Source organism: Humulus lupulus, chromosome 1 (assembly GCF_963169125.1).
Source record: "Humulus lupulus chromosome 1, drHumLupu1.1, whole genome shotgun sequence".
In the NCBI taxonomy this organism is placed as follows: Eukaryota; Viridiplantae; Streptophyta; class Magnoliopsida; order Rosales; family Cannabaceae; genus Humulus; species Humulus lupulus.
This window is the reverse complement of record NC_084793.1, coordinates 172,995,276-173,003,384: the sequence shown is the minus strand read 5'-3', so window position 1 is coordinate 173,003,384 and position 8,109 is coordinate 172,995,276.

Below are 8,109 nucleotides of genomic sequence, written 5' to 3'. Positions count from 1 at the left end.
CATATTCATGTCAAATTAGCCCATTTGTCTTGAAATTCATATGAAATTAGAGGTAATTTCGGGTTACCCATGCCACAAACATCATCAATACAACAAGCTAGCACATTATACAAAGCATTCATAAGAACTTCAAGAGCAAGCAAAGCTATGGGGATTCGGCCATGGCATGTTTTTCTTAGGAAAATTTTGAAAAATTATAACAATGTAAAAGGCATGGGAAAGAAGACTTACTCAAGGTTGAAGGACCTTTGGTTTGCTTGAAGATTGCTTGAAGATGAAGAGTTCGCCTTGAAGCTTTTAGAAATCGGCAAGGAGAAGAAGAGTCTTTAGGTTTCGGCCAAAAGGGAAGGAGGAAGATGAGAGGATTTTAAAGATGTGATTTTTTTCTTGTGTGAAGAAAGTGTATAGAGTTGGGTTATTTAAAGAAAAAAAAAGTGGGTTTTTTATTTACTTTTGGACCTTTGGCATTCTGGGACTATTTTTCTCTCCACGATCATGGGTGGTTTTTTGCAGTGATCGTGGGTCTGCTGCATGGAGATGAACAGTTATTATTTTTTATAATGACGTCAGCTCGAGAAAAATTTTATTATGTGAATGTATCATATAATAAACTTGGGGGGCAAATGTTATCCCAAAAATTTGAAAAGAATGATTTGGCAATAAAATTAACACATGGCATGAGTTAGTTGGGTGATCTGGCCTAGTAATAGCCCAATACATCAGTTAAGAGGTTGGACTGCTTGAGGGATGCATAGTCAAGGCAAATACACCCGACCGAGGAGAATATTTGGTCTAAGGGTTGCTTGGCTCAGACCCCAGTTTGAAGACCCAATTGATTTGTTTAAATCCAAGTCCAAGGAGCTCAAAGGAGGGGTTTGGATTTTGACTCAAGGGATAAAGGCAAGAGGTCCGATTGGACCTTAGCTTGGGAGTCTCTCAAGTATTTGGCTCGGATGTGTCCGAGGTGAGTCTCCCAAATGCTTGGCTCGGACGTGTCCGAGGTAGGTTTCCTGGGTGATTTGGCTCGGATCCATCTGAGGTAAGAGGCTAAGGGAAAGAGGTCCCATACAAGCTAAGGATTGGGACTTAGGTTTCAGTCAAGGGAAGGCCACATCACGTCCGATCGGACATAGTTGAAGATGGCAAGGGGAGAGATGCCTCGGACTTGTCCGAGGTGAAGTGCCAGTCAGGGTGGCTCAGACCACTTTAGTCTGAGGAGAAGGACATCATGTCCGATCGGACATGCCATGGGAGAGATGCCTCAGACTTGTCTGAGGTGAAGTGTAAGGTAGGGTGCCTCGGACCACTTTGGTCCGAGGAGAAGGCATAAAAAGGATGGCTCGGACAACCTTGGTCCGAGGAGAAGACTACAAGGTCCGATCGGACCTTGATTGAAGGAAATAGGCTCGGACTTGACCGAGGTGGGATGCCAAAGAGGATGGTTCGGACCACCTTAGACCGAGGAGAAGACCATCATGTCCAATCGGACATGTCATGGAGGAGGTTACCTCGGACTTACCCAAGTGTTCTGAATTCTCAGCGTACTCTCTCTCCCATATACACATACACTCTATTTATCTCTCTCTCTCTCTCTCTCTCTTTCATTGTGCCTTGAAGCTAGAAGAAAGAAAAAGCTTAGGAGGTGGGGCTGGGAATTCAGCTGTGGGAACCTAGGGGTTCGAGCTAGGATCATCCAAAGACATTGCTGAGGAACTAGGCTGCAATTTGACGTAAGAAATCAAGTTAGTTTCTCTAATTCTGTTGAAACTATGTTAAAGGCTTGAGTTTGCATGAGCTTTAGTTTGTTAGCTGGTTTTGGGTATGAAATGGTGTAAGAAAATGGTTATAGGTTAGTAGTGATGGCTGGGATATAAGGATGGGAATTCTGAGCTTGAATTTGAGTTTGGATGCTAGTTTGAGATGGAAATTTGAGGTTAGGCTCAAGGAGAAACGTTGAGAGAAGTTGGTTATTCTGGGTTTAGGGGCTCGGGTCGTGGCCCTATTCATTAGGCACCGCGACTCGCGTGAGTTTTGGAGGCTGGGAGCCTCTATTCGCCAGGCGCATCGTGACTCAGAAGGGTGCAAGTTGCGGCTTGTATCCTCCATTAGGGAGGCTAGGCCTCTGTCTAAGGGGCAGGCTGCGACCCTTAGGGGCAAGTCGCAACCCTAAATGGGAAATTAAAGGAAAGTAAGGTTGTAAGCTCGGGGAGGCTCGGGGATTCTAACCTAGGCACTCGGGATGAATTCTACTACCCGGTTTAATAGAATTCGAGGCCCCGGAGGCTAATATTTGTTCCCTAAGTATTTATTTGGATTAGAAATTGATAGCTACCCATTGTTGTTGTTACTAGGGTCATCGCTAAGGCTCAAGGCTGAGGATCATGCTCAGGATTGTTCTTAATTCTTCGCTCGGGATTCAAGGTAAGAAACTGCACCCTTGTGTGGTCGTGAATAGGATTGAGGTTCCCAATTTTTGAGTATGTGTACTGTATGATTGTGCAATTGTTATGTTATATGAGAATGAACGGCCTAAGGGTGTCAAGGCTGATGATAAGTGTATTGAACGCAACTCAGCCTAAGCGAGCTGAGGTCAACTAGATAAATAGAGGGCTCGGCCTAAGCGTGCCAACCTTTAACATTTGTGTAACTGGTAAGATATGAACATGAGATTATATGTTTACCATTGGTTAGTTTGATGCTCTTATTTTGTTATATAATTGAACTGGTTGAGTTAAGATTGATTGAATACTACTGTTGCAATATGTGCTTGTTGTTTATGGTTTTCTTACTGGGCCTTGGCTCACAGGTGCTACATGGCGTAGGTAAGGGCAAAGGGAAGCTAGACCAACCATGAGTTGGAGAGCTTTGGGGGCAAATTGTAAATAGTCAGCTGCTCGACCGCCAAAGCCGAGGGATAGTACACGGACGAGCTCTAAAACTTGTATTTTTCCATTAGTCAGGCTTTTGTTGTATTAACTTTTGGGGAATGTAAATTACAACTCATACCCTATTTTTGGGATCCCATGTATCAAACATCTGTTTTAATGAAAATTAACCATTTATGATCAAAATCTTTTAACCCTAACCTGATGATTGACCTTAGGATCACATTTTTGTTCAAACGACTTGATTAGAAACTCTTGCACTATTTTAAAATACACAGTGTAACGGTCTTGGTTACCCACGGAGTTACAACTTGGTATCCGAGCGGTCTAGGTTAAATGGTTCTTGAAGACTGGCTTGGCATGTACACTCGTTGCTAAAGACAAGCTTGACTTAGGGTTTGGTAAATTGTATACATGTGATTACATGCTTAAATGTTTGAATGAAATATAAATGTTTTGTTGCATGATTAATAGGGAGCATGAGATACTGATAGGGCTTGTGTAACGACCCAAAATTACTAATAAGGCTTAAGGGCATTGATTAATGTGTTGGGGATGCATAATTGGTTTATGTGTGATTTAAATGATTAAATGCATGATTATGTGATAAGCATGCTTATATGATTATATGGATATATGAGATGCATGATTATGAGTATTAGTATGCATGTAGGCCCTGTTTAGATTATAAGGGCATATTTGTAATTTTGGCCCATTGAGGGCATAAATGTAATTATTTGCGATAGATTGTTGAGACCACATTATTATGTGGATATATTTGTAGCTGGTGGCTCGAGGCGATCCTAGTGAGCGGTTTAGCGTTAAAGTCACGATGGGGATTTATACCCAACTTGGGGGAGCCTGGGGGTATTTCTGGGAATTTGGGAAATATATTGGAGACTATTTGACATTGGGGAAAATAATTGGTGATTAGTTAGGTGATGGGATTTAAGTGGTAATTATTAGGGACACTTGAAGAATTAGCCGGAATTGGGAACAAATGACCAAAATGCCCTTAAAATGTTTAAAGGCTTAGGTTTTAAAGGGAGGGCAAAATGGTCATTTGATGGTTAAAAAGAGGATAAGGGTCTTTCTTTTTTTTAGACTTAGTGAAATTTGTAGAATATGTTAGAAGCTGAAGGAAAGAAAGGAAGAAAGAAAGAAGAAAAGCAAAGAGACTCCTTTTTCTCTCCCTATCGATCACTTTCTCTCTCACTCTCCTTAAGGGTTTTTGAAGGTGTAACTCAAAGGAAGCTTAGGCTAGAGTTTGGGGCTTGGGTTCTTGGTGAAGCTAGAAGATTTAGTAGGAATTAACTACCCAATTAAGGTACAGTTTAAAGGTTTTGATGAGCTTTCTGAGTTTTGTTGGAGTAAATTTCTGAACTTGAACTTTGGATGCAAATTAAGGGATTTGAGCATTGGGAACTGTAGAGTCCCAGATTTTTACTTAGCTAGTAGTAGTAGTTATAGTATGTTTATTACTGTGGATTTTGGTTCAAGCCGGGACTTAGTTGAACACTCGTAGCAACACTTATAGATTTTATAAGTTTAACCTATAGTTTTAGAATATTAATTATAACATAAGGTTTGATTAATATAGCTGATTATAAAGATGTTATTTATTATACTATAAGGTGGCATGGAATCCCCAAGACAATAGTGTCCGATAGAGGATCGGTGAATACATCAAGATTTTGGGGAAGTTTACAGCAAGCCATGGGTTCTAAGTTAAGTCTTAGTACAACTTTTCATCCTCAGACAGACGGTCAGTCCAAGCATACCATACAGATTTTAGAAAATATGTTGCACTCTTGTGTACTTGATTTTGGAGGATCTTCGAATAAGTACTTGCCGCTGATAGAATTCTCCTACAACAATAGCCCTCAGTCAATGATCGGGATGGCACCTTATGAGTAACTTTATGGAAGAAGGTGAAGATCGCCGTTACATTGGGATGAGATAGGAGAAAGGCAGCTCCTTGGTCCCGAAGCTGTTAGAAAAGTTCAATAAGAAATATCACTGATTAGAAAGCATATGGTCGCTGCTCAAAGCCGTCAGAAAAGCTATGCGGATGCCAAGCGGTGTGATGTGGAATTCAAAGTCGAAAATCAAGTCTTCCTAAAGATATCTCCTATTAAAGGTGTGAAGCGGTTTGGGAAGAAAGGGAGGCTTAGTCCCTAGTTTATAGGTCCTTTTGAGATATTGGACAAAGTGGGAGCAGTTGTATATAGATTAGCCCTACCGCCAGCCCTAGCAGATAGCCACAATGTGTTCCACATCTCAATGCTACGAAAGTATGTGTCAGACCCATCTCACGTCCTCAAGTATGATACAATAGCACTCCAGAAAGACTTGAGTTACGAGGAATGACAAATTTTCATCCTAGATAGAGGGATGAAGCAGTTACGGTCCAAGAGTTTTCCGATAGTCAAAGTCCTATGGAGTAATAGTTCTGAACGGGAGGCAACGTGGGAATTTGAGGAGGATATGTTAGCCCGATATCCGAAATTTTTTGGTAAGTAAATTTCGAGGACGAAATTCTTTTTAGTAGGGGAGAATTGTAGAGTCCCAGATTTTTACTTAGCTAGTTGTAGTAGTAGTTATAGTATGTTTATTACTGTGGATTTTGGTTCAAGTCGGGACTTAGTTGAACACTCATAGCAACACTTAAATATTTTATAAGTTTAACCTATAGTTTAAGAATATTAATTACAACATAAGGTTTGATTAATATAGCTGATTATAAATATATTATTTATTATACTATAATGTTTAGATAGAATTAATAAGATCATGATACTTGTCGTGTGCATGTTTATTGAGAAATTAAGCATTTTTTATGAATAATTTTATAAAAGAAATATTTGAAAACCCCAGAACCTAACAGCAGCTTTAAATTCGTTTTATGACTCAGTCAAAGCTATTTACCCAATTCAAATTAAGCTGAAAAAGTGCAATTACATGTATAATATTTCAGTGTATGCCGATATATCGCAGCTCTAGGGGTGATATATCGCGACACGGGAAATACGAAAAACAAGTGAACTTCGCACAAACGCATCAATGAGCCTCAGGATATAAGCCCATGCGATATATCGCATACCATGGGCGATATATAGGCTCTAGGGTTATAATTTCAAATGTTTTTGAAACCGAGCTCAATTCAACACTCAACCTCTTAGCAAGACTATGAACGATTTGACCGAGTCTTAAGCCTCTGCTGAACGAATATTCAAATGTTTTCAAGTAATATTCATTATTTTTATTCAACCTAAAAGAAGATCTTTTCACTCCTTGAACTCTATAAATAGGACCTAGTACCCAACCATTTCTCTCATTCTTCAAGCTGTTTTCAGAGCCTTCAAGCTGCTAGGTTTACTTTAGAGTGATAAACACTTGGGTTGGGTTATAAGCTTTATCATCTTAAGCTTATTAAACACTTGGGAAGTATGATAATAATATGTTTTTTTTTTCAATATTGAGGTGTAGTTCAGTTCTAGTACATTCAAAGGTATTCCTAATCTTAAGTTCATTTCAGTTTATTTCTTTAGTTTTCATTCAGATCCTAACTCATTGTTTTTCCATTCATGGTTAGGTATTTAAGTTCTTCGAATTTAAGGTTTCTTTTCGGTAAGTTTCATCTTGGTGGTTTAGTTCATTCCTTTATCATCTCTTTCTTTAGAAACTCACCTTCTTATTGTTGGTTTTTAGGAGTGTTCCAAATCCCGTTCTTGTTCTCACATCCCGGTTTTGGTAAGGAAAATATGATAGAATTTTATATGTTTATATGATATGTTTATATGTAATCTTATGTTATGTAATGTTATATTATGTATGTTGATAGACTTGGGCATATGACTTGTATAGCTAAAAAGCCCCAATAATTTATGGGCATATGACTTGCTTAGCTAGCAAGCCCCACAAATCTATTGAGCATATGACTTGTTTAGTTAACAAGCCCCAAGTAATATAATGGCCATTTTAGTAGTATGTGACATATGTTTATAGTATATATTTATGACATGGTTTATGTGTATGTTTTATGTTTTATAGTAGATTTTTCCTTGTTGGGCATTAGGCTCATTCCTTTATTTTTTATGTATGCAGGAAAATAGTTATGGCAGAGGAAGGATTCTTGGCAGCTTGGGGTTGTGTATTGAGAAAGAATGGATTCAGTGGACTGCATGAACGATTCGAGGACGACGTTATTTGTAGTCTTTTTAATTATGTTTCTATGTATTTTCCGCATTTAGTTTGTAAATAATTTCATTTAACATTAAATTTATGTTTTATTTTAAAATAGTGGGATCCCATACAATTTATTTATGTATTTCAACATTTATTTAGAGTTCTTAATACAGTTGTGAATGTTTTCTTATGTATGTTTTCTCAAAAAGTAGTGTCTATGTCTAGTAGTTTTAATGGTCCAAAGTCTTAGAATTAGTTGGGTCATTACAGTTGGTATCAGAGCAACGGTTCATTCGCATGAAGTTCTCCTTGATACACATGCTCAAGCTCCGAATCTAACCGCCAAGTAAGTGTTTAAGTTATAGTTATTATGTTTATATGTATAGCTAATGATTTTAGCCTTTATGTTTTCAGTTAAGAATGAATGGAGCATTAACTTATGAGGATATCTGAGCCATTAAGGCCTTAAAAAGAATTAGATAACCAAGAAACACTGTAGGGGTGCTAGAAAGAATCACTCGGAGACTACTTTTATTCCATAGGGAGATAGGTCACCCCCAAGAGACTAAGCAAACCATGATGAGATCAATGGAGCAATATGTTTTAGTAATTAGACTTTTTAAAGACTATCCTACTGTGATTGCAGCCTTAGAAGATATTTGGGAGATGATAGATGATGAAGATGAATTACAGGTAGATATGAGATATTATTTTCTCATACTTAACTTCACTTCTAAGATGGAATTCCAATTTACAAATGAGCAAAAACATATAATTTTTACAAATCTTCCTTAAGGGCATTTTGAGGTACAAGACAATGATGACTATGAAGAGATAGATGATGATATGTTAGATGAAGGATCAGATGTAGAAGATCCCAATTTTCAGAATAGATTAGCTTCCTTGTTTATTTAATTTATTTGCATTTATGATTGTAAATAGTGAAAACCTTTTTCCAAATTAATATCATTGTTGTTTTGATGACATGTATGAGTTTGATTTTTCTTTTGAAATCATAATAAATAATGACTAAGTT